We start from the raw sequence: 26,482 nt of genomic DNA, 5'->3' as shown, positions 1-26,482 counted from the left end.
CCGCTTTTTACTTGTTAGGTCAGAGTGGTGACTTCCGTGTTCCTTACATGTGAAACTGGAACTCACTGTAATTTTTAAAAGGCAGTTTCTGTGCATCTGATGGTCTCGGTTTCTGATTTTTCCTTTTGTCCCTCGACATTGCCATCCCACTGCCTTCGGACCCATATTGCTTCTGATGAGAAGTCAAGTGTTCATCTCACCTGGAATCCCTTTGTGTGACAACTGATCTTTCTCTTTGTTGCTTTCAGGATTGGTCTTTGTCTTTTTAAAAAGCATTTTAATGATGACATGTCTGTTTGCCAACGTCTTTGCCTTTGTCCTAGCTCATGGAACTAGACAGATATGTGTAGATAACAATTTTTCATAAATCCGGGGAAGTTTCATTGTTTTTTTCTAGTCATTTTTCTTCTTTATCTCTCTTTTGTTGTATTCTCAGGACACATATACTTGTGCTCTGAATGGTTCTACATGCCTCTGAGGTTTTCTCCTTTTTTTCGTTTGCTATTCTCTCTGTTTCTCAGATTGCTGAATCCCTGTAAATCTATTTTTATGTTTGCAGAGTCTTCTGCCAACTCAAATCCGTTGAGCTCTTTGGTACATATTTGTATTAATTATCATACTTCCTTTGTTCAGAATGTCCATTTAGTTTTACTAAAATTGATATTCTCTACTCAATGAGTTATTACCATGATAGATTCCTTTACCTTCTTAAGCATATTTTCCTCTAGTTCTTTGAACATATTTACAATGGCTGCTTTGCGGTATTTGTCTACTAAATCCAACATCAGGGCCTCTCACAGGCAAGTACTGTGGCTCACTTTTTTCCCTGCCTCGGGGTCACACTTACCTGTTTCTTTTCCTGTCTCAGAATTTTTTTAAAAACTGGACATTTTAGGTAAGATATTGTGCCAACTCTAGACACTAATCTCCTAGCACTATTTCTGGGGCTTGTTTTTGTTGTTTGTTTTTTTTTTAGTGACTTTGCAGGACTATTTTAATGAACTCTATTTCCACACAGTGTGAAGTTTCCGATGTCAACCCCACAGGTGCAGCACTGGACAAGGGCAGTCTCCCTGGGGTGATGGTGGATTTAGCAGGGCTGTCTCTGTCTCTGTCCCTGACATCTCTATGCAGAATTCTGTCTCTTTGGTATTGCACCCAGCTGTCAGACTTTACTCATCGCTGGCTGTGTTTTTGTTTTTCACCCCCTATTCCCTGGTACATAAGTTGCTCCACAATTTGATAAAATTAAATTCAGGAAGGCAAAGTTTTAAGCCAGTATTTAAGGTTCATTCGAACCCCAAGAGGGCTCTCTTGGCTGTCTCTTTTTCCGATTCTGTCTGGTAAACTAGCTAGCTTATGTTTAGCTTGTTCTGATGGAGCACAGGTCCTTTGATTGCCCACCACCGCAATCTTCCTTATTTTCAAGAGATTCTTTTGGTTTGAACACACTATTTTGAACACTCTGTTTTGAAGTTAATTCTACTGGGGGAGAACTTTGGCAGTCTACATTCTTCTGGACTAAATTTCCCCGAGCAAAGTCTCTAAAGTAGCTTCTGGTCTTCTTCTCTTGTCTCTTCAAATGTGGAAATTTGACAATGTAAGCCTGACCTGGGGCCCTCGTATTCTTAGCCTGGCATGCCTGGGGCAGAGCCACTGCCCTCTGAGTGGGGGCTGGGTGTAAGAGGGGAGCCTCAAACTATTGGTTACTTCCCCTCAACAAGGACTCAGCTTCTGCACCTTGGAGGCGGTGGGGTTGGGAAATGCTGGCCACCTGCCCTTCCTCATACGGTCAATGTGGACTGACAGCTGAGGAGACAGAAGGCCCTGTCTTCCTGGCCACTGGAAATGGAGCTCTGGGAAGCTGACCAGGGGAGAGGAGGTCATGGGACCATTTAGGGCCTCAAGTGTCACAGACTCTCACTGCTCTTAAGATTTTGTTGAAATTGTGAATGAATGTACCTTCACTTGCTTAATCACCTTAAAACAATTTGTAGAGACATTAATGTCTTTTAAAATAATTTTTACCAGTTTTGGTTGTTTTGCTGGGAAATGGATTCTTGGAGTTCCTCGAATTACCATTCTAGAAGTGTCTTAAAGATTTCTTCATGCTCCTCTCATTATTAATAAATAATTCCAAGTATTCCTTATGGGGAGGGGATAGAGAGCAAAAATGCAGTGGTTATATGACCCAGAGCATGATAACTCCTGAGGATATAGATTAATCAGGGAGAAAGCTCTAGAAGGCCTGAAACTCAACTTGGCACCCTACAATTGCCTACAGCATTGCCAGTGGGAAGTCAGCAGGCTGGGGAACATGCCTCCAAGGTTTTAGAGCATAAACCATGACATATACTGTGGTCCAAAGGAGGGAGGGCCACAGTATCCTAACTCCAGTCATCCATGAGAGTCAAGAACAGAAACACTGTGCAGCTTCCCGCACCTGAATGGAATGCCAGTCCCGACACGAATAAGAGCCGGGCAAGCCTGCGTGGAAAGTCAAAGGAGCTGCTCAGTTTTCTGCATAGGTCATAGTGCCAGGCTCCGGTGTGAGACTCATAGGATCATGAAGGAGTAAAGGAAGAAAGAAAAAAAGAGGCTGGGCGTGGTGCTGCATGCCTGTAATCCCAGCACTTTGGGAAGCCGAGGCAGAGGCAGGTGAATCACCTGAGGTCAGGAGTTTGAGACCAGCCTGGCCAACATGGTGAAATCCCAGATCTACTAAAAATACAAAAATTAGTTGGGCAGGGTGGTGCATGCCTATAATCCCAGTTACTTGGGAGACTGAGGCAGGCGAATGTTTGAGCCCAGGAGGCGGAGGTCACAGTGAGCAGAGATCGTGCCATTTCCCTCCAGCCTGTGCGACAGCAAGAATTCATCTCAAAAAAAGAAAAAAAGAAAGAAAAAGAAAAGAAAGAAGAAAAAAGTGAGAAGGAAGAAGGAGGAACAAGACATGCAGAGTTTCACAGCCTTGTGTCATGACTGGTGCTCAGGAGGGGCCATGTGGCTGCGAGGAAAAGGTCTCAGGTCTCAGGGACGCCGGGGCCTCCGGCTCTGCCCGGCTGGCTTCATTATAGACCAGGTAAGAAGAATCTGGTTTCATCGCTGTTGGTGATCCTTTAAAGGACTCCTCATCTCTTCAAGAAAAGGCCGTTCTTATCTACGCACCTAAGCTAGAAAGGGCCGCAGCTGTGGGCAGGACAACCCTGGAGGAGAGTGAACTCTGGAGTCAGCCTCACTGCAGCCCAGGCGTGCTCCAGCAGAGCTGTGTCTGCAGCAGTGCCAAACCCTCCTCCCGGGCAGAACCACAAGCACGCCTGCAGGTGAGGTACTCACGCCCTGCCAAAGACACGGTGACCAGGAGACACCAGGAAAGGAGGCATTCCTTCCAGTCCCAGCACGTGCGGCTCTTTCCAAGTCGGCTGAGTGCTTGAGGCAGGGAAGGGAGCTCTAAAAGACGCCCGGCACCGAGTGCATGTTCAGTTTCCTCTGGGAGATGCATCTTTTCAGCAACCCATGGAGCTGATGACTCAGGGCTGCCTCCACTGTGAAGGGGTGTTCTCAGAAGTACAAAGTGCGGAGGGCAGTGGGGCTGATGATACTGGTCTTCTTGGATTAGTGGCCTGGGGGCTCGCTATGGCAAACATTCTGACCACGGCACTCCTAACATTGGGGCTGGTCACTCTCTGTAGGGCTGACAGGGCTGTCCCTGCACTGTGGGGTGTTTAGAAGCATTTCTGGCCTCTGCCCACTGCGTGCAACAGCAACCCTTTCACAAACACAAGGGTTATGACAACCATTGACGTCTTCAGACATTGCCTGGTGACCTCTGGGGGGTACAAGTGCCCCCAGCTGAGAAACAACGCTTAATTAGAGTGTGTCGTTGACATACATTTACACACCTTTCCCAACACCTTGTTCAGGATTAGAGGTATGGATTACAGTAAATAAACTAATGTGCAGATGAATGTGATAAAGGCAGTTGGGAACAGTCAAATAGCTCCATTGGTTCCCAGGTTTAGCAGAAATGCTGGGTGAAAACAATAGACAGAGTGTTGAAATGGAAATTCTAGATCACTGTGTATTCCAATGCAAGGTGTTAGACTAGCAGGAAGATATTTTTAAGGTAAAAGACATAAAAATGTTTACAGCAGGAGCGGGCGGTGGCCGCCTGTGCAGCAATGGCCAAGATCAAGGCCTGAGACCCTCGAGGGAAGAAAGAGGAGCTGCTGAAACAGCTGGACAACCTGAAGGTGGAGCTGTCCCAGCTGCAGGTCGCTAAAGTGACAGGCGGCGCAGCCTCCAGGCTGTCTAAGATCCCAGTCGTCCGCAAATCCATTGCCTGTGTTCTCATGGTTATTAACCAGAGAAAACCTCAGGAAATTCTATAAGGGCAAGAAGTACCAGCCCCTGGACCTGCAGCCTAAGAAGACACGCGCCATGCGCCACTGGCTCAACAAGCACAAGAAGAACCTGAAGGCCAAGAAGCAGCAGTGGAAGGAGCGGCTGTCCCCGCTGAGGAAGTAGGAAGGAGTGGCTGTCTCCGCTGAGGAAGTAGGAAGGAGCCGCTGTCCCCGCTGAGGAAGTAGGAAGGAGCGGCTGTCCCCGCTGAGGAAGTAGGAAGGAGCGGCTGTCCCTGCTGAGGAAGTACAGGGTCAAGGCCTGAGTGGTGTATTGTCAGTAAAGCACAGCTGGCTGAGAAACAACCAAACAAAAATGTTTAGAGCATTTTGTCATTCATCAGTGGAGGGTGTAACTGTAAGACGTGTTCCATTTCTTTGGAGAGAGCTGTGCTGTCAATTCCACCTACCACAAGATTCTACCTCCCAACCCTGAGAGCAATGAGAGGGGCTGGAGCAGATGACCCATGACGGTTTTTGTAGAAGATTTCTCTGGTGATCTGCGCGGTGAGTCCCATCTAGGGGAGAGGTGGGGATGTGACACCTCCTGAGACTAAGTACAATGTACTCAGGGACACCGTCAAAGGTGATGATCGAGAGATCCGAGGGTGTCGTAAGTTCTGCCTCTGCCTGAAGAAAGGCTACAGGACAAATCCCCTTACCTCTTGGCAAAGAAGAGAGGCTTTGATAATACCATCCACAGGGGTTAATACAGAGCCCTGGATAATCTGGGGGCGATGGGAATTGCATCTGGATCATCTCTGAGAAATCTCTGGGTGAAAGTTTGATTGAAATAGTTCAATATGTGTGAGGGTTACCCCTGAACTAGATACAGGCACCCCCAAGGGTGCTTGGGGTTGCCCTAGATTCACCCAGGTGGGGCAGGGGGATTTTCCAGAAGAGATGGGTTTCCAGAAGCTGGAGGGAAGTGTTGAACGTGGTCATCCCAAATAGAGAAACCTTAGGATAGCCGGGCATGGTGGCTCATGCTTGTAATCCCAGCAGTTTGGGAGGCCGAGGAGGGCAGCTCACCTGAGGTCAGGAGTTTGAGACCAGCCTGGCCACCATGGTGAAACCTGCCTGTACTAAAAATACAAAAATTAGCAGCAGATGGTGGCAGGTTCCTGTAATCCCAGCTGCTCAGGAGGCTGAGGCGGGAGAATCGTGAATCGCTTGAACTCAAGAGGTGGAGGTTGCAATGAGCCAAGATCACACCACTGCAGTCCAACCTGGGTGACAGAGCGAGACTCCATCTCAGAAAAAAATCAAAAACCAAAAAACACACCCCTCCACCTTAGGGCACATGAGGGAGTGACAAGGGGGAGATCCCAGCCATGGAAGAGTCAGCTTCAGACAACGGCTGCCCCCCAAGGGGCAGTGTATCCCGGCCGCCATGGTGCCAGCCCAGCAGGATGCCTCCCGCTGCCTCGTCTGTCCCTGCCACCCCTTCCCCACCATCGGGAGTCCTGGAGGGTGTCTGTCCTGGCTGGGAGGACCAGGCACTGAGCCAGGAAGGAGGGAAGGTGACAACTTCTCGCCCAGCCCAACTGCAGTACTGCCCACAGCCCCAAACCTGCAATGTGGGATGGAAAACCTCAAACGTGAATGGAGTCCAGAGCTGTGGCAGCTGTAGGGGAGAGGAGGACTGCTTGTTTCAACGACTGATCTGAGATGATGCTTTGTAACTTAAAAAACCATAGGACATTTTGTAATTGACCACCCCAGGAGAGGAGCAAAACATGTGAATAATGTACAAGGGTGATGGGCAAAAACTCAGCCTTAGTGGGGCACCCACAAGGCTCCATCCACAGAATGGAAGCACCAGCATCAGCTGCGTGGCAGGTGCTGTTTCCAAAGCTCCTGATGGATACCAGTCAGTCCTCACACGCATCCTGTGAGCTGGGCAGTAACATCATTGCCTTCTATAGTCTGTGAGGCCCCTCCACCGGCCCCAGCTTTCACAACGAACAAGTGGCGGGTCAAGGAATCCAAGGCCTACGTCTTTGGCCACAGAGTCAACTAGGCCAGTTACCAGTTGTGGATGAATGAGACCCACGGGGCCAGCTGAGGGCGTCTCTGCAGGTGGATGCAGGATCCCCAGGGACCCAGCGGTCATGGAGAAATGAGAAAGGATGACACATTTTGGGTGCAGGAGAAGATGCTTCAGTGAAGGATATCATGGGATGGTTGTCAGAAAAAGCAGGAACATAAATTCTGATCACAGGATATCCCTGGTGATGCCAGACTGCCTTCGGTGTATACAGGCGGAGGTGACTTTCTCCAGCCTTTTGCCACCCCAAGCACCCCCACAATACTCACTGATACCCCCCTGTCCCGGCCAGATGGAGCCCGGATCTGTTTTGGTCTCACCCTTAATATTCATCTGAAAGTTACATTTTCCCCCAGAGATTGATGTTTAGCACAGTTTCTACCCATTACCCTGCACCAGCGGGATCCAAGCACTGTTCCTATTTTTCATGGTGGGAGTCAAGGACACCCTAAAATCAGTCTTCTGCCCACTTGGTAGTGTCCCAAAATTGCAGATGAACCCTCAGCGAGGCCACTGAGCTCAGCCCCTCTCCCTCCGTCCAGACCAGCTGCCAGCCCCCTCTAGGCTCTGATGAGCAGAGCCGATCTCACTCATGGCCCTGACCTGCCCTGGGAGCTGGAAGTGCCAGGCCTTGGAGTATCTGCCTCCCGTCTGTAGCCCGAGGCTCTGATGCTTCAGAATGGAGTCTAACTCGCAGTTAGACTGGCATGTGAGTGACTTTTGGCCTCCAGACCCGCTTGGCTTCTGGACATTGAGCATGGCCTCAGAGGGGCTAAGAACGTCCATTCTGGGCCTGGATGGTTGGGGTTCAAATCCCAGCTCTGCCTCTTGCTGGCTCTTTGCCTGGGACAAGTCATCCAACCTCTCCATACCTTGGTTTCCTCAGCTACAAGCTGTGGTCTTACTTGCACCTGTTTCTTAGAGTTGTTGTCAGGGCTGCCTGAGTTAACACGAGTGAAGCCCACAGTCCTGCCCGCCACGAGCTGAGTGTCGTGAGTCTCTGATTATTAAAGGCCACTGTTATGAAAAGGGAACGCCCTGACACCGTGTTCGAGAACCACACATGGTGCTTTTGTCTCACTTCATTTAAAAGCTGTAAAAAGTTCTTCTTTCCATGTGTTTGTTGAGATACACTATGATTTCCTCTCAAGGTCCATGTTAAACTAACAATGAAGCTCAGATATTGACTGACACAGCTGTAAGGCCAAGCCAGGCCCCTGCGTCTACTTCACGCCTCATCTTCACTGGGCCATGTTCAACGCTGGGCCAACCTCGCGCCAGGCTCTGTTTGAGGAGTCCAATGATGACGACCAAGACCAGGCACCCCTGTGAGGTCACAGGCCCCCAGGGAAGCAGGAAGTCTCATTCTGCCAACATCAGTTCAGAGTGAGAGTAATGGTCCCAGAGATGCGGATGTTCATCCTTTTGAGTCCTCTTGGAAACCGTGAGTTGTCTAAGTGTTAAGAAAAAGCAGACAGTATTCTACTACATTAAAAATTATGGCCAGGCTTGGTGGCTCATGCCTGCAATCCCAGCACTGTGGGAGGCCGAGGCGGGTGGATCACGAGGTCAGGAGATCGAGACCATCCTGGCCAACACGGTGAAATCCTGTCTCTACTAAAAATACAAAAAAATTAGTCGAGCGCAGTGGCGGGCGCCTATAGTCCCACCTACTCGGGAGGCTGAGGCAGCAGAATCCCCCGAACCTGGGAGACGGAGGTTGCAGTGAGCCGAGATTGCGCCACTGCACTCCAGCCTGGGCGACAGAGCAAGACTCCATCTCAAATATATATATATATATATATATATAATTTATGGCATCCAATTGTCAAGATCTAATCGTCCTACAGGGAAGTGGCTTGGATGTTCTTGCTGCTCTGTCCATTCTAGACATGGATCAACGGGAAATACAAAAGATTTGGGATGAAAGCGATTGAGCAGGAGGAAACACACACATTCCCGACACGGAAGCAGGGCCCCCGGGCTGTAGCTCCCCTCCCCCACCCCTCCAGGGGCTGCCCGGCTGTCCTGGCATCCAGCCCAGAAAAGCGGCGCTCCCTGGGAATGGCTTGGAGCAGACGAGCGCTTACAGCATTGCACCATCCTGGTAATTCATTAATGACAGCGCAGCACAGCGTGGGCAGCGTTCCTGTCGGGGTGCTTTCTACAGGAGGAGAGCTTGTTTGCTTCCAAAGTTTATAAGCTGAAAATAGGAAAGGAAATTATTCTAAGGAAGTAGCGATCTTGCCTCCCAAACAAGGAAGCTTCTAGAAATTAAAGCGTAGTGGAAGAGAAGTGGCTTGTCTTTCTCCAGGCAGGCCAGCCTGAAGCGGGGGACGTCTCTGCAGAAGCCACAGTCATTCTGCAACCATGGAGGGAGTGCCTGCTGTGCATGGGACACTGTCCTGGGGCCCGGAGCTCCCTGGGGAGATGATGACCAAGGCCCAGACCTGGTGGGATTTGCACTTTAGTGGGCGGAGGTGGGTGGAGAATATGTCATTACAGAATCGCAAACTAAATCAGCCTCAGGATGAGAGGCCAGGCTGCAGAGGGGGAGAATTGCAGAAGGCCTCATGTGGTGGCAGGGGTGAGCACAGTGTCCATAGGTGTGGGGGTTAAAGGGCAAATGAGCCCAGGGCCCTGTCACCAGGCCGTCAGGGACCTGGTAAGAATAAGGGCAGGCAGCACATCACACTTATATGGAGAGCGTGGTTCCCAAGGGGTTGAGTCTATGAATCAACTTAATTATAACCATCTTACGAGGTTTCCAAGGTATCCGTGACTGTCCCAGGGTCTCACAGCTGGAAGTGGTGGAGCCCGGATGAACTCACACGTCTGGCTACAGGGTCCATGCTGTGTCTACTGGAAAGACATGGAGAAAGCCCCTGCAAACGGTTCCAGACAGAGCCAACAGTGAGTGCGGCAGGTGTGTGTGCCGCCCCCTCTGACGGCCTGGTGGAGGTCAGGTTAGAGCAAGGCATGGAGAGTGGAGAGAAGGTGGCACCGATGGCCAAGACCTGGCATGTGAATGAATGAATGAGTGAAAAAATGAATGCCTGATGCACGGGTGAGCAGAATATGAATCTGGGGCAGCCTACCGAGTTCACGAAGGGGGTCGCCCTGCCCAACAAATGCTTCGCTGCTCTGCTGGGGGGTTCCCTACCCCGCCACTCCCTGGCTTCCCTGACGTCTTCAGCACCCAGGACAGCTCCTGCCACCCCTGAGGGTTCGAAGGCACTGAGCCCGGGGCGGAGAAGACTCAGGTTTCTATTCCCCTTCACAGCAAGCCTCCACAGACTTTAGTTCAGTTCTCACAATCCCAAGAGGCCAGTGACGTTTCCTCTCTCGACAGATTATTACACACATGATTTTATTAACATAATTTTAGGTCATAAGTCTTTTTACATGAGCTATTTACTATAAAGGCAACACAGTAAAACACAGTGGTCCACACTTGGTGGGCAAAAGAGAGGGAGGTGGTACACGTGTGATTCCAGCTCGCTGTGATCTGTCCATAACGGGTGGGGTATACGTGGAGAAGGGGAGGAGGACGCTGAGGCTGGGAGGTGGAGACGGGTCTAAGCCTCAATGATGAGGTGCCTGGGCGGGGAAAGGGACAGAGAATGCAGCCTAGGGTCATGGTCTGGCTCTCGTTCCCAGGGGGATTTTTTACATTCCTCTCTCAATTATCACGCCTGAGTTGGGGTCTGTCCAGTGGGACAGGGCCTTTGGAGTGGCTGATGGATCCCACAGAGGGGCCAGGCCACTGGGGGAGAGGCACTCAGAGAAAGTCTTGGAAGCAGAAGCCCCCCTGCCAAGCTCACTGGACTGTGACGTCTAGGCCCACCCAGGGCCACTCCTGAGCCCAGGCAGAATGCAGGCAATGCCTGTGGGGGGTAGAGTGCCAAGGGACCCAGACACCGGGAATGAGTTCAGGATCCCCCCCAAGACCTGGCACGAATGGCAGCCGCCACTCCCACACACGATGCCTGTCCCTGTGTGGCTGCTAGGACCACAAGGAGCCTGGAAGAGCTTTCTCCCCACTTCTCTCTTCAAGCTGGATGCAGCTACAAACTGCAGAGCTGAGGTTCCCTGATTTGTTTTCTTTGTGGGAAAACTTTGAATGAGAACTGGGGGTGTCTCTGGCCCCCGTGTCCCAGGCTCGTCAGGCTTTGTTCCTCAGCCTCGGCTGTGGCTCCTTAGAAGCCATCAGGCCTGGATCCGTGGCCTTGGAGGTTTGGGAGCTGACAGACAATTTGGTTACCAGGCAACTGCTGATTTTTCATAACCAACAAGTGCAATGCCACACATGATACATTTATCAGATCATAAGGCGGCTTCCCCACACCAGCACAAGCTGATTAAACCCCAAAGAGCTGCTCTGCAAAGAACGCAGGCACCCTGAGTTAGGCAGGACCCCAAGATACAACTCAAAGGGAGAAGCCCCCAGAGAAGAGGATGCGGGACCCTCACACCAGAGTCCAGCTGTCGCCAGCTGGGTCCTGTGGCTGAGCTCCCGTGGACGCCATCTGCCATTCAGTGTCGGTGGTGGTGGACATGAGGCCTGGGAAGCCGGATGTCGTGAAATCCATGGGCTCCTCCTCTGACTGTGGCTGGTGAGCCAGAGCCTGTGGATTTAACCTCTTCTGGCTCCTTCTCCCTTCCTCTCACTCTCTCAGGAAGGAAGGATCACCTACCTGGAGGGGCATTGTCTCTTCAAGACCAGGGAAACCCCAGCTCCCACAGCTGCGGCTGCCGTGGTTTGGGGATGAGCGGCTTTCCAGGACGCCTGGCCCCTTGCAGGGCTGAGGGTCGGGCTTGCTGGGCCTCTGGACAAAGCCGGACTCCAAGGCCCCATCTGGGGAGCCACAGAGAACTGGTTTGGAGACATCTGGGTGACGGGCAGGGTGCCCTGTAGCCACAGTCCCGCCTGTGACCTGACACATGGGTGTCCATGGAGTGTGGGCATCCACAGCTCCTGCACCTGAAGGAGAGTTGAGCAAAGCCTTCCAGGGAGGGAGTGACACCTGCCCCCTCTCCAGGCCCCATGGTTTCCCTGTAAGAAAACAGCCATTCAAGGGCTCTTCTGGGCCCCCTCCTACCTAAATAATGGAGCACGCTGAAGCCATTTCCAAACAGCCAGGACAATGTTGGGAACACCTCCGGTGATTTATCTCCGCGGCTGACTCATTTTCGGTGTCTGCCCTTGGGAATTCTGTTGCGGCTTCTGATAAATTCCTTCTGGAGAGAAGAGAGGGAGGTGAAGGAAGTGAAAAGGCATTCAGGTTTTCACGAAAACACAGCAGCACCCTCACTATTGAAAACATTTAGAAGGGGTTGTCTGTTTTTCATAAGATGCCCCCGTGCTAACTTTGAGATGGGGGCAGGTGTGTTTTTCCTTCAGGACAGTGATTACTGAACCATTAGTCCAGTAGCGAATTGGAGCCTTCCACGTAGAGATAGGCATGTCCATGGAGGGTGTGGGTTAGCATGGGGGAGCCCATGAAGGAATGCAGTCCTGGTAGCGCACGTAGCACACTTCACCCCTCACAGACACTTAGCGAGAGCGAGGCAGGCAGAGGGAGGGTGGCTGGAGGCAGTGGGAGGCAGCTGGGTGCACTGCTGTGTTAGGAGACGGAGGAGGCATTGCACGCTTTCACTGGGGGACCACAAGTTCTCATTGAACTTGAAGGATATCTGCATGGCTGCTGAGGGACAGCTGACGTCACACTGAGTAACGGATGTAGGTCAGCACTGTCTACCTACAGAGCAAGTGCCTGGCAGGAGGGGGGGGACTCAAAGGTAAATGAGGCAGAACCTTTGAGGTTTCACGGATCAGCACGAGGAAGATGGATCAGCGTCTGGAGGGTGCCATGACCGATGGGTTGGCTGAAATAACACAGATTTATCCTCTCACTATCCTGGAGGCTGGGAGTCCAAGATTAAGGTGTGGGTGGGGCTCGTTCCTCCCAAGGCCTCTCCGTGGCTTGTAGACATTGTCCCCTCCCTGTGTCCTCACACAGATGTCCCTCTGTGCCTGTTCTGTGCCCTCATCTCCCCTTCTTATGAGGACACTGGTCATATTGTGTTAGGACTCACCCAGATGACCTCAGTTTAACTTAATTACCTCTTTAAAGACCCAGTCTCCACATACAGTCACATTCTGAGGAGCTGGGGGTTTAGATCTCAACACATGAATGTGGGGGCAATTTCAACCCTCACCCACAACCTCACATTGGGTTGCAGGTGTCCCTACTGCCTGCTTTGTCATTATCAGAGTGGCCCCACCAGCCTGGAGAATGAGCCACGTCCACCCCTTCCTCCCAGCCTGGAGGATGGATCACGTGCACCCTGCCCTCTCATCATGGAGGATGGATCACACGCACTCTGACCTCCCAGCATGGAGGTTGGACCACATGCACCCTGCCCTCCCAGCGTGGAGGTCGGACCGCCTCTACCCTGCCTTCCCAGCATGGAGGTCAGACCACGTGCACTCTGCCCTCCCAGCATGGAGGATGGACCTCGTGCACCCTTCTCTCCCAGCATGGAGGATGAGCCACGTGCACCCTGACCTCCTGGCTCCTCCATGCCGCCTACCCAGTGACCCTCCCTTTATCCTGCCTCAGTTCTCAAGGGACAATGACAGGACCTGCCAATGTCAAAAACAGCCTCATCCCCACCTTGATTCCCTGGGTCCCTCTGGAATTACGGGCCCTGTCTTGGTCCTTCCCTGTACCCCTAGTACCACCCCCTGCCAGCTCCTTTGGTTTCTCTGGCTTCCCTCTCCTCCTTTCTCTGCTCTGGATCCCAGCAAATGCCCTCCATGCTACCTTCCTCCCCTTTCACATGCTGGCCTGGCAAAGCCTTAGTCCCAGATGAACCTCCAGACCTTACCACCAGAGCTGGGTGATATCTCTGCAGAGCAGACATGGCGCTGCCAGGCCCTGCCAGAGCCCCCCATTACCCCACTGCCTTCAGGGGTCAGTGTGGACCCTGCTGCCCAGCTGAGGCTCACCTGAGTGTCCCAGCCACAGGGCAGTGCAGAAGGGGAGGAGGGTGCCCAGATAGGAGGCCACTGGGGTCACCTGGGGGCCCATAAAGGCGACCTGGATCAGGGGAGCGATTGAGAAATCCAGTGAGCGGGACAGACTGGAGAGAGATGTGGGACCGAGAAAAGCAACCGGGAAAGCGCAGGACGGTGAAACACCGAGTGTCCTGACACTCGCGCACGGATCACAAAGGCCAGGATGGGAGTGGGGCGCAGGGAAAACGGGCACTGGCAGGGGCTGCGGGCGGCCCCTTCACAGCCCGAAGCCCTTTCAAATCCTGGTAATGCTATTGCATCACCGTAAACATAATTATGAAGTTAAAATTACTGCAAACAATATCGTGCTGCTGGTTTTATGCCCAGCGAAAGTCACATTGGGACGTCAGCTTTGGATAACTGGAGAAGTGGTGCTGAGATCAATGCACAGAGCCGGGCTGCACGCGGAGCTGAAACTACCTGCCCCGCCACGGTCAATATCGCACAACTGTGATCATAAAGTAGAGAGGGAAGGAGCCTCCGGGGTCACTCAGCCCAACCCCTTCGTTGCGCGGCTGAGGAAATTGAGTCCCAGTGAAGGGAAGCAGGTGGGCCAAGGTCACCCGGCACTGGGGCCGAGGAGCTGAGAGCAGCCTCCATCCCATTCCCGGGCAGGGCTCACTCCGCGGCAGATGCCCCTTGAACACAATGAGCATTTCTCTGTCTTTTCTAGCATTAGCCCCGACTCCGGGTGCCTGGGGAGCTCGGGGGGACCGTTGCTATTGCACATATTTGTTGAGAGATTGACTTATGATTTGATGCAATTCCCAGCTGCACCTGAGGTCCAGCCCAAGACAAACTCACACAGAAGGGAGGCCAGGAGCCCTGAGGCTGATCGCAGGGAAACGAAGCCACAGAATCCCCACGACGTGAAGCGTTGCATGGAAGTGTGTTTTCCATTGGCAAATACTCTGGGTTTGTCATGCAATCTGCCCCGGGCAGCTGCCCTTTGAGTATCATGGTGATGCCCTAAGGAATTCAGGCTTCTCACTGTCAACTTTCAGAAGCCAACCGGCTTTGCGCAGAGCTGGGTGTGTCTAAAACGAGACATAGTGTGGGCTTGTGCATTTAATCCCTATGAGATGAGGCCTCCAGAGCTTAATCATCTGCATTTCCCTTTGACACACACGCAGGTTGAATTGAAATATTGTCACTTTTGTTCGGGGAAGATAGCAGAGGCTGAAGCAACTGTCGGAAGCTGATAATGATTCAAATTGTGCTCTTGTGAAATGAAAGTGGTCTGGAAAAATGAAGGAGGCAGAGAGAGGGCAGGCTGGAGCAGGGAAGGGATTCTCCAGCCCCCGCGCCGGCAGGAGGATGGCCTGGTGTAAATAACAGGCGAACCAGGAGGCACCCCTTTGGAGTCTAAACTGAGCCGATTTTCCTGGCAGCCGAAGCAGGCTGCGGAGCGCCAGTGAGTCCCGCCTCCTGGGAACTGCCGGCTCCTTTCCCCACTGGATGACACTGTTTGATCAAATTTTATCGCAGTGACAACCAACGGAGCCCTGTAGAACCTGCAGCACAGATGATTTATCATCTTAGATTAAACCCCCTTCCTTCCTCTGCATTTTGAGGAGCCTGGTTGCATGGAAACGCGTGGCGCGGTTCTGCAGCTCCCCCGCAGCTGCGATGGCGTTCCAGGCTTCCAGCAAGAAAGGGGCCATCCACAGAGAGGGCAGCCTCGGGGCCTCAGGCCGGGAGCCCACCCGGTGCCTGAGGGCGCAGAGAGATGGAGGCTCCAGGCTGGCGGTGTGGACGGTGGGGCTCAGGTGGAGGCCTGTCCGGCGCAGTCACCAAGCCTTTTGACCCACTCTCCACTGGCTCCCACATGGCACGGTGCCCCTGACCTGGGGAGTGCGGCATCCCACGCTTGTCTTTCCTTAAGTCTTTAGGTGATTAATATAGAGATCGTGCAGATTTAGTAAAGAACAAACGATGTAGATACGCAGGAAACAAAACAAAAACCAGGAAGGCAGCGAGAAACGGCTTTTCCTTCTCTGCACTGTTGTCAGGTGATGGGGACAGGTAGTGTGGAGGTAGCTGCAGGCTCCCTGACCACACAGCCCCGAGGCCCCCTTTGCCATCTCTTTCTCTGCCTAAGGCTGAGGCTTGGGCATTTTTTTTTAGACGGAGTCTCGCTCTGTCGCCAGGCTGGAGTGCGGTGGCGTGATCTCAGCTCACTGCAACCTCCAACTCCCTAGTTCAAACGATTCTCCTGTCTCAGCCTCCCAAGTAGCTGGGATTATCGGCACGCACCACCACACCCAGCTAATTTTTGTATTTTTAGTAGAGGCTGGGTTTCACCATGTTGGCCAGGCTGGTCTCAATCTTCTGACCTCGTGATCCGCCTGCCAGGGCCTCCCAAAGTGCTGGGACTACAGGCGTGAGCTACTTCATCCAGCCTGGGTGTGTCTTTAAGGCCCTCCCTCTGCTCCATGGCTGCACAGACGTTGCTCTATGGCAAGACATTCCGCAGGGGCCGCGGAATGCACAGCTGGGCCAGAGCGGAGTTGGTGAGACCTGCAGCTGACGGCGTCTATCCTGCGAGAAGGGGATTTCATACTTCAGTGATAAAATTTGGAGCAGGCCGGGCATGGTGGCTCACACTGGTAGCCCTAGCTCTTTGGAAGGCTGACACGGCAGATTGCTCAAGTCCAGGAGTTCGAGAATAGCCTGGGCAACATGGTGAAACCCCATCTCTCCCCAGAATTCAAAAATAAATAGCAGGGTGTGGTGGCGTGACTGTATTCCCAGCTAATTGGGAGGCTGAAGTGGGAGAATCGCTTGAGGCCTGGAGGCGGAGGCTAGAGCGAGCTGAGATTCCACCACTGCACTCCAGCTTGGGTGACAGAGTGAGACCCTGTCTCAAAAATAAATATATAAAAATAATAAAAAATTAAAAAAAAAACTTGGTGAAAACATAGACGGAGAGCTGAGAGCTGTCTGTGTGTCCTTCGTTAGCACCGAACAAGGGAAAGAGAAGCAGACCAAACCGTGAGTGAGTGCAGAAGCAACGTCGAGACGGCCGAATCAGGAGGCACCTGGAGCTGGAGCAGGAGTCTTCCCCACGCCTGGACTGGCTGGGGCAGGCTTGGATGTCTGTGGTTGACTCTCTTGCACAGGGCTCACGCTCACTCTGTGGTGGGGCTTCCTCTTCTTGTGCGGAATCCCAGGTGAGATCACCTTCTACAGAGACTGAGCCAGGTCTGTACACCCAGGGAACCAGCCTCTTAGACACTAGTATTTGGACAGGTGGGAAAACGTATTGGAGCTAAAGACAGTGCACGAAGCGTTTTCAATCCCACAAGGGGGGATGTGGGAGTGGCGGCATCCATGAGGCCTCCTCAGATGCCTGTGCAGCTTCAGCTTCCAGCAATAATGCAGCTTCAGCCACACATGTGCGGATGCTCATCTCTCTTTCACACACACCTGTGCATGGCTTAGGAAATTAAAAAGAGAGGAAACCTCTGGTATTAGCGAGACTAATAAATTTGGAGCAGTCCAGGCATGGTGGCAGCAGGTTAAAACCCAGCGGTGTTATATGAATGTGCAGGTTTTCTGACCCAGGGAGATGTGGCCACCCACGAAAGGGGCAGGCACAGAATGGGCCCAGGGCGGGAGGGCTGGCAGTGGCAGCGTGTGACCGTCACCCGCATGTGCAGGGAGTTGCAGGAATGGACGGGCTCGCCCAGCCTCCGAATGCTCCGCAGCCATTTAACCCTGAGGAACATTTGAAAGCAACTCCATCAGCGAAGGACTTAGGACAGTCCCAGAATGCAGAAAGTACAATGACGTCATTTGCTATTTGTACTTTGAAGGTTATTTGTGATATGTCGTGTGGCAACATTAATACAGGACAAAATAGAGAAAGCAGAGCCGTAAAAAGAAAAGTGATGATATTTCTCATGGATAGAAGACAGAATCTATGTTTTAAAAAAGAAACATTTCCATGTCACATCATAAAATATCTAAACACACAGAAGAGCTGTAAAAAACACTTGGAAAAACAAATGTAAATCGCAGTAAAAACTCTTGGCATGCAATGATGACTCAATTAAAATGAAAGTAAATGATGATAACACATTACATGGATCATTCTACAATATATGGGACCAAATATGTAAGTAAATACCTACACATCAATATTCGCATACGTATAGAGTTTTATACTATATATTTGAAGAAAATGACTTGTCAAACATTGTTGGGAAGCTCACAAAAGTTGATACTAGGCCATAAATAAAATGTCAAGAAATTATCACAACATATATTGATCAATGTATCTAACAGTAAAATTAATAAGGAGCTTAGTAACACAATCTCAAAGTTTGTTTTCCGTGGGAAGGGTAAAGGCTTCAGTAATATTAGTTCAAATAACTGGTCAGGGAAGTCCTGTTGTTTCTGTCACGATTGTGTGTATATGGCTAATAGAGCATTTCCGAATATTTATTCTAACAACATATAAAATGTGATAATTGGCCAAAGGTGTACTTTAAGGTACATTCACAGCCTTAAGATGAAAAGAAAACAATATATTAATATCCTGTCAATTGAGAAACTTAGGGAAGTAATGGAAAATACTGAATAAATCAGGAGGAAGGGAATAATAAGGGTGAAAGAAGAAATTAATAAATTAGGAAACAGCTGAATTTATAAACATTGATTGTGCTGTGTACTTCAAAAAATAAAAATCTGAATTTCCTAGGAACTCAAACCATAAAGTGAAATAAAACTTGATAATCATATAGATGAGGGTGAAATGTATACATTTAAGCTCTATACAACTGTCAGCATATTCTAATAAATTAGGAAAAAAGTTTGATACACGTATGCTATTTCCGGAAACAGAAATTATCAAATGGGTTCCAGGAAATGGAATTTCCACAGGGCTCCCTGTGCCCGACTCCCAGGGCAAAGGGGAAGAGAGTTAGGTTCAGAGCTCCCTGCCTAGAGGATACTTTGTTGAGAGAGTAGAGACAATGCCATGTTAAAATTGTTAGCAGGAGGGCTGTGCATGTCTAGGGTAAGCCATTGCCCGGCTCGTGGTGAAGGTCCAATACCTCTCTGTTGAATGAGTTGGGTAAGTGGATGGATGAGTCATGGTTGGCAGAAGGGACAATGTTTAGAAAAATCTTCACAGTGGATGGATTTGTGTGGGCAGCCAGTCATAGCTCAGGTTAGGAGCCCCTTCCCCACTGCATGGAACAGAGCTCACCCTGCTGCACCGCACCAGCCCAACTCTCCTCTCTGAGCAGCAGCCAGAATTACAGAGGAAAAAAATGACTTGGACCTTCACTGTCGAGGCTGAGAGCTTTGCTTGACCCCAGAAGGCATCGTGGTGACCAGGAATTGATCAGTTCTGCAAGAAATGGTGTTACGGGTGGGAGGGACTGGAGGTGAGAGAACGGGAAGTAGCTGGGGAGGGGGAGGCAGACAGCCCTCAGGGAAGCCTCCTCAGGGCAGGGGTCTGACCTGACCCTAAAGTTCTCTCCGAGCTCCACGTGACCCCACACCCAGTCTGCAGGGACCTCGCCCACCCTGAATTTCAGAGGGGACTCATTTCCAGGGCCTCTTTCTGTTTTTAGCTTCCCTTCTGTCAAGGGAACCTGTCTCTTTGGGCTTCCATCTAAATCTGCAGCATTCATGATGCTACATTTGCGTCTCCACCCATTGCATTTTTATAATTATTAGTTAATTGCTTCCCTAAAAAATAAAATGGTGAGCTACACGGAGGCAAATGACTGTGTGTTTTTCAAGGTTTCATCCCAGGCTCTCCCGTTTATCCAAGCATTCATCTACTGTTGAATGAATGAGTGAATACACCTCCTTCCACCCTGGCCCTGGTCCAAGGTCAGCCCCAACAGTCCGTCAAGTAGATCATGTTCTTGGGACCTCAGCCCTGGGTGGGGTCTGGAGCCCCCACTCAGCAAGTGGGGAGTTTGGTGACTTCCAGATCTGATGTTCTATGACTTTCAATTGGGGTCTGCCAAAAAGTGCTTTACCATGTCCAGAAAGGCACAGACTAGTGGCTTAGTTGGAATTGGGGGATTCTTTTTATGACTTCCTTGAAAAATTATTATTCCACTGATATCGAGCAAAGCATTGTTGACGTTCAAGCTTTCTTAGAGAAGCCTATACATGGCTTGACGCATACACCTGATTGCTCATTACCTGTGGGGTGGATTCCAGGGAGGCTGCCAGTGCGGGCCCCACACAGCGGATGGTCATGGAAGCGCCTCCCTTCCAGCTGGGTATTCTCTAGTCCACCTCACCACCTGCCGTCCACTGGAGGGCTATTTGATTCCATCTCCTGGGTTGATGGATGCATTTTTGTACCTTCAAGCTTTAGGGGTTGGGATCTTTCCATCTTCTCCCATCCTGATCACTCATGAGAAGACCAACCTAAAATTCACTCAGCCACGAAAGAGAGACATTAGCGCCGCTTTGTTTGCCCCATGTCTGCCCGTGGAGTAAGGACGGCCCTGGGGCTGGCTGCCCGCTAAACGGTGAATGCTGCCTCCCCAAAGAGCAGAGACGCAGCCCCCCTGCTCCCCTCCCCCACCTAGTGCCACCTCCCAGGTGCGATGCCGCTTGCTCCTGACGTGATGCGAAGGCGGATTTTTCCCAATTTGTTATCTCTATTGCAGCTCCTCCTGCAGCACTTCCGCCCGGGGAGGGCTGACACAGGGAGGCTGGGTCTGGGTGATAAATGAGAGACCACCTTCCCTCATTTGTCTTTGTTTCGTGTTTTTATTTAATGATAAAGGAAATTGGTCTAATACAGGATGGAGAAGGGAACAGCAGAGTAAGCACGCAGTTCCACCTGTCCTACTCATGGCTCCTCCTGGCTCGAGCAGCTCAATTAGAAAGAGCTCCTTCTGCAGAAACACGGCTGGGAGCCGGGTGATTAATGTCGTACTGGAGAATCGCGACGCAGGAGGCAGGGAGGCAGCCTTGTTAGGAAGAGCTGGAGCTGGGCAGGCTTCCCGCTGGCGCATCTCCCCACACTCCTGGAAGTAGCCTGTCGGCTCCCAGCGCCTTCTTGGGGGTCCTGTTGGAACCAGAACCTGCTCACTTCCCCTAATCACCCAAGCACTCTTGCTGCGTCCTGCTGTCCGCACTCAGCACCATCACCGATCACAGGGAGTCCTGGCAGTGCTGGGGTTTCTGTTTCAAAGTGGTGAGCTTCTGGAGGCTTCCAGAATAATTATTCTTCAGGCATGGCAGAGGAGCACTTGAAGGGCTGTGTGGCCACACAGGCAGTGCTCAAGACTGAACGAGTGAAAAGCTGGACGCCGACTTTGCTTGGGCACAGCGATGGCGAAGCTGCCAAGCCACAGGCGTGTGGACTGAGGCTGAGGGTGTCTCGGGGGGTCAGAGTGGGTGATGTTCCCCCAGTTCTCCAGGGCAAGTGGGATGCTCTTTACTGTTGCCCTCCGAGAAAAAGGTAAATAAAACTAGGTTTCTCGATTTGCATAGTTAAAGTTGCTGAGTGTAAAGTTAATGCACTTCTAACCTGCAGGTAATTTCCACTCACCATGAAGCTTCAGGCCACCGGGTCCTCCCCAGTTCTTTATTCCAGGGTGGGGAGGCCCCATCACCGGTTCTCACCATGAGCATCCAGAGCATCTTCACTTTCTCCTTGTGTCCTGCGGAAGCCACAGTGAGCCTTTATTTATTTGTTTGTTTGTTTATTGAGACAGAGTCTTACTCTGTTGCCCAGGCTAGAGTGCAGTGGCACGATGTAGATCACTGCAGCCTCCACCTCCCAGGCCCAAGGGATCCTCCCACCTCAGCCTCCCAAGTAACTGGGACCACAGACGTGCACCACCACGCTTGGCTAATTTTTATTTTATTCTTTGTAGAGACAGAGACTTGCTATGTTGCCCATGTCAGTCTCAAACTCCTGGCCTCAAGCCATCCTCCCAACTCGGCCTCCCAAAGCACTGGGATTACAGGTGCGAGCCACTGTGCTAGGCAGGAATCCTTTATATAAAGCAATGATGTGGCCCTCTACTCAAAACTCTCCAGCCCCTTCCCTCCTTGTCAGGACCACAGCCAGTTGGGTCTCAGGTCCTGGATGCTGTGCTGCTCTGGTCCCCTTGGTCACTGGGCCCCAGCTACGCCCTCCTCTGTGGAGCTGGCAGGGTCCTCTCTGGTACCCTCGGTCACCAGGCCCCAGCTACGCCCTCCTCTGTGGAACTGGCAGGGTCCTCTCTGGTCCCCTCGGTCACCAGGCCCCAGCTATGCCCTCCTCTGTGGAGCCAGCAGGGTCCTTGCTCACTGCTCCTTCAGCTCTGTGCCTTGCAGGACCCCTGGCTCCACGCATCCTCCCCCAGGGCTCTGCCAGTCTTTCTGAGTGACCGCTTTCTGTCTCCTGAAGCCCAGCAATCCTCCTGAGATGAGATTCTCTCACGTAGATCTGGTCCAGGGGCCACCTCCCAACCTCCATGTGGGGTGGGCATCGCTGCCCAGGGGCCTGGGAGAGCTGGGGCCGGCGTTCCCAGCGGGACACAAACCACAGTCAGGGGAGGCAGCTTCGTGACCGAGGCTGTACCCAGCAGGGCTGTTCCGGAGCCGCAACCTTGATTACCCGTCCCCGACACCAGGCCCTCAGCCTGTTTGCTGATGGTGACTGGAACACCGGATTCCAGAGCGTGGCTTTGGGTGTGCATCCCTCTCACCGTCAGAAGTTCCATCAGCATGGCCCAGCCTGACCCCCTGTGTGACCTCGCATCGGGGTCTGCAGGGTCCAGCACTCTGCCTGTTGTTCTCTCCTGGGGCCCCTCTGGGACCCTTCTCCTCACACAGAGACCACTCTGGCAGGGCGATCAGAGGCTCAGTCTCGGGAGGAGTGAGCGGGGCAGCACTCGCCAAAGCAACACAGACCGCAGATGCACCGGTGTGCTCCGATGGAGGGAGGGCACACAGAAATGACTTCGTAGAGGACAGGCCTTCTGGGGAACGTGTGCCCATGAGTCACACGGGCATCAGAGGCCCCACCTGGATGCCCCAAACCAAGCCTTAAACAAGCCTGTGAATGAGAGAGCTCCGCCGTAGCACCAGGCCCTGCTCCCACTACCTCCATCTGCTCTTCCCAGAGTCCAAGCTCGAGACCCAGGGGCCAGACAATCAGAAATCCATGGATTGATGAATGAGGGCAGCATCATTCTGTTTTGATTGATAACCAGATTGGAAGATTCTTCCAGGAGGCACACCTGGTACTGCAGCTGCATTCCCTCTGCATCCATGCCATCCCAAGGATGACGTAACTTTGATGGTTTGAGGCTCCCACCTTCGTTCTTGTTAATGTGAGAACCAGGTAGCGACCTAATTTGAAGAATTTAATTGGGACCATCTCTTTGCTTTCTGCCCAGCCCTGCAGGCCCTGACAGCTTCTTATGTTTTCCCCTGTCTGACTCCAGCACATTAGGCTATGCTGAGTCAACCTAGATGTCTTTGATTTCTGATAAATGCCACTGGGAAGAAGCTCTGATTTCTACTGAAGGACGCACCTCATTATCTCCATGACTCACATCTGTCCTGGGTAAGTCCTGTCTACAGGCCATGGCAGCCCCCTCAGCATCCTTAGAACCTCGTCCCTTGATGGATCCTGTAGGATGCATGGCTTTGCATGGCTGGAAGGAGCCACTGAGTGTCTGAGGAGTGCCTCCAGAGCAGCAGGAAACAGAGGGCTTGCTCCACCGTCCACATGCTGGCCATTCCCCACGACGCTCAGCCCTGAGCCAATATCCCACCGTTAAACAAAGGGCTGGGAGCTGGAGAATCTCACATGTGAGGCTGCATGGGAAGAACCCGGGTCACCGGGCAGCTGCGGTTGCAGGTACCTGTCATGCAGGGAGAAGCTTGGGTCTGAGGTCAATGCACAGGATCTCAGAACTCAAAGACGTATGATATGGTGTGGCTGTGTCCCTACCCAAATCTCATCTTGGGTTGTAGCTCCCATAATCCCCACGTGTTGTAAGAGGGACCCAGTGGGAGGTGAGTGAATCACGGGAACGGGTTTGGAGGGACCTGGAGGGAGGTGAGTGAATCATGGGAACAGGTTTGGAGGGACCGAGTGGGAGGTGAGTGAATCATGGGAACGGGTTTGGAGGGACCTGGAGGGAGGTGAGTGAATCACGGGAAGGGGTTTGGAGGGACCTGGAGGGAGGTGAGTGAATCACGGGAACAGGTTTGGAGGGACCGAGTGGGAGGTGAGTGAATCACGGGAAGGGGTTTGGAGGGACCTGGAGGGAGGTGAGTGAATCACGGGAACAGGTTTTTCTGTGCTGTTCTCGTGATAGTGAATAAGTATCACGAGATCTGATGGTTTTATACAGGGCAGTTTCCCTGCACGGCTCTCTTGCCTGCACCATGTAAGACGTGCCTTTGCTCCTCCTTCGCCTTCTGCCATGATTGTGAGGCCTCCCCAGCCATGTGGAACTGTGAGTCCACGAAACCTCTTTCCTTCATAAATTACTCGATCTCAGGTATGTCTTTATTAGTGGCATGAGAACAGACTAATACAGGCTGTATCATCGTTTTTGATTTGCTCTCCACTTGATTATAATAGACAAATAAAAAATGTATATTTAAGGTGTACCATGTGATTTTTGGTATATGCACACATTGTGTAGTGGCTGCCACCACCAGGCTGAGTCACACTCCCGTCACTTCCAGAGCTTCCTTCCACAGCTGTGTGGGGGACGCCAGGTATCTATGGTAGGCACATTTCAAGTGTCCAATACATTATTATCAGCCACGGCTACTCTGCTGTCCCTTAGAACCCCATATCGTGTTCATGCTTAATAACTGAAATGTTGCACCTTTCAAACCATATTTCCCTTTTTCCCACCTCCAGCCGCTGGGAAAGGCCATTCTCTTCTCTGCTTCTAGGAATCTGACTTTTATTAATTCCACATATAAGTGAAATCATCCAACATTTTTCTTTCTGTGTCTGGCTTATTTTGCTTTATCTTAACATCCTCCAGATTATTCATGTTCTCACAAATGTCAGGGTTTCCTACTGTTTTAAGACTGAATAGCATTCCTGTGTGTGTGTACACGCATGTATGTCCACACACCCACTCTGTACAGAGTTGCAGTCACTGTAGCAGCGCTGGTAGTCACAGCTGCAGTGACAGCGCCTGCTTTAGGCTGGCCAGGTGGCATCTGACAGTGGCAGCCGTGATCATGATGATTACACTGCAGCAGTGATGCCATTGATAGCAGTCATCGTGATCATCACGTGATGCCCAGACTGAGCGTGACAGCTGCCCTTTCCAAACCCTCCCACGTGGCTGGTGTCATCCTCACTGACTGCACATGAGGACACACAGGAGTCCTGTGACTGGCCTGGGGTCACGTCGGAGGGTGTGGCTGGGGTCATGGCTGAGGCTGGAGGAGCTGCCGTGTGTGAGAGGCCAAGCCAGAGCCAGTCTCCCAGTTACCCTGGGCTCCTCCCTCTTCCATCCACAGCCAGGGACAGCTGACTCCACTGCTCAGCCCTGAGGCTTCCAAGAACCTGTCATTTGCACCCCATGTCATGAGAGTCACCTTCCAATCACCTGAGCTCCACTGACAACCCATACCAGACAGTGCTGGCCACAGGGCCCAGGTATTCAGTCAAACATTACTTTAGATATTTCTGTGAAGGTTTATTGTGTATGGTTAACTCTTAAATCCATGGACTGGGCAAAGCAGATGACCTCCTTAATGTGAGTGGGCCTTGCCCAATCAGTTGAAGGATTTAGGAGGAAAAGACAGACCTCCCGGAGAAAGAAGGAATTCTGCCAGCGAGGCCTTGGGACACCAAATGTGTGTCTCCCTGGGTTTCCATGTGAACAAATCTCTCTCCCCCACACACATGTGAGTGCACATGTGCACACACACACACACAAATGCCCACATCCTGTTGATTCTGCCTCTCTGGGGAATCCTCAGTAACACACAGTCTCACCTCCGTGAGAAGAAGGTTCCCAGGGAATGTCACAGAAACACTGGGTCATGGTCATAAAAATTCAACTCCTTAAGTCAAAGAAGGGAACCCAGGACCAGTGGACATGTTTCCAAACAAGGCTCAAAGATGGTTACTTTCTACTCATCCCTGAGTGACCCAGGCTCTTCTTCACCCTTGACAACTGTTAGAATACCATGGAAGCCTCCCCTGCTAAAGAGGTGTAGACACACAAAGCACAGCACAGAGACACTCACAAACCAGCTGGCCAGGGCAGAGGCTGGACTGGGACCCCCATGTGACCCCTCAACCCTGGACCAACCTTGTATCCTCCAGCCTTGGGGAATCAGCTGCTCCCAGCTCATGACTCTGTGTGCGGCCACACTTTGCTCACTGCAGAATCCCAGACCTGCCTTTGCCCCTGGGAGAGGTCTGCTGTCTGCTTCAGAGAGTCCAAGGGTCCTCTAGGACCTGTTTACTATGTGTCTCACAGTGCTCAGCAATGCTGTTCATTGTTTTCCTGAACACTCCCCACACTGAACTAAGAGTCCCTGCAGCCCAGCAAGCATGGCTACACAGAGAAGCTTAGAGAAGAGACGGATGGATGGGTGGGTGGATAGTGGAAGGATGAATGGATGGATAAATGGTAGATAGATGAATAGACGGAATGGTGGATGGTGGATGGATGGAAGGCTGAGTGGACTGATGATGAGTGGATGGATGAGTGAGTGAGTAAAATGATGGATGAATAGGTAGATGAATGGATGGATGGATAGATGAATGGTAGATGGATGGATGGATGGATGGACGGATGGATGGTGAATGGATGGATGGGTGGATCGTGGATAGATTGATGGGTGGATGGATGGATGGATGGATGGTTGGTGAATGGATGGATGGGTGGATCGTGGATAGATTAATGGTGGGTGGATGAATGGTGGAAAGATGGATGGGCAATAAGTGGATGGATGAGGGAATGGATGGGTAGA

At 51.6% G+C, this 26,482-nt stretch overlaps 1 pseudogene; it reads left to right on the top strand.

Moving 5' to 3' along the window:
- The first annotated feature begins 4,181 nt into the window (after positions 1-4,181).
- On the top strand, positions 4,182-4,527 carry LOC116459337 (large ribosomal subunit protein uL29-like; annotated as a pseudogene).
- Positions 4,528-26,482: the final 21,955 nt, after the last annotated feature.

This window comes from Hylobates moloch, unplaced genomic scaffold (genome assembly GCF_009828535.3).
Source record: "Hylobates moloch isolate HMO894 unplaced genomic scaffold, HMol_V3 SCAFFOLD_19, whole genome shotgun sequence".
Taxonomy (NCBI): domain Eukaryota; kingdom Metazoa; phylum Chordata; class Mammalia; order Primates; family Hylobatidae; genus Hylobates; species Hylobates moloch.
This window is presented reverse-complemented; position numbering and strand designations above follow the sequence as displayed.